The sequence below is a fragment of the Octopus bimaculoides genome, chromosome 17, assembly GCF_001194135.2.
Source record: "Octopus bimaculoides isolate UCB-OBI-ISO-001 chromosome 17, ASM119413v2, whole genome shotgun sequence".
In the NCBI taxonomy this organism is placed as follows: domain Eukaryota; kingdom Metazoa; phylum Mollusca; class Cephalopoda; order Octopoda; family Octopodidae; genus Octopus; species Octopus bimaculoides.
In genome coordinates this window covers 45,667,743-45,668,716 of record NC_068997.1, presented here as the reverse complement: position 1 = coordinate 45,668,716, position 974 = coordinate 45,667,743, and positions in this window count along the sequence as shown.

The following is a 974-nucleotide window of genomic DNA, read 5'->3' as shown; positions in this document are numbered from 1 at the left end:
TTATAGTTTCTTCAATGAGAATATTGACCAAGGTTACCGTGGTCTTTTCCGTGGGCTTTTCCTTCCACGGCTAAACCTAAACTGTCCTCCCCTCTTTTTACACGAGAACATTACTGTGTGATACACGATCCCTATTGATCGGCCTTTCCTTTTCTTTTTTTTTCGATCCCTTTTGATCGAACTGCCCCTTTTTCCCTTCCTACGATCCCTTTTGATCGACACCACCAATTTTTTTTTTTTTTTTCCTTCCTTCCCCCTCCCAAAAAGAAAAGCTCTACATTGTATTTGTCCCATCTTCGTTGAGCCCTGTGTGGCTAATAAAAGAAATGTATCTACCTACAATCTATCTATATACCGACAATGCTACCTAGGTATCTAGTTAGATCGAGCTCCATTCTACTATCTTATCAAAGTTCTCCTGATTAGCCGAAGCAAGTCATTTGATTGCCACCAACAGAAGCCATTACTAGGTAAATCGCATGTTTACTAATAAGTACAAAGGCTTCACGAGTGATCTTACTGCTTGACAATTTAGCTATTTTACAAGCTAATTACTAATTAACGATATAAGTGAGAAGCTAGGAAGTATTTTAAAAATTAAACTAATGTACATATATTTAATGCAGAGAACGTTTAGTAAGTCGACTAAAGATAATTATAGTTAGTTGGCACCTCCTCCTCTGGCACTCCGTCGCTTACAACGATGTGGGTTCCAGTTGATCCGATCAACGGAACAGCCTGCTCGTGAAATTAACGTGCAAGTGGCTGAGCACTCCACAGACACGTGTACGCTTAACGTAGTTCTCGGGGATATTCAGCGTGACACAGTGTGACAAGGCTGACCCTTTGAATTACAGGTACAACAGAAACAGGAAGTAAGAGTGAGAGAAAGTTGTGGTGAAAGAGTACAGCAGGGTTCGCCACCATCCTCATGCTGGAGCCTCGTGGAGCTTTAGGTGTTTTCGCTCAATAAA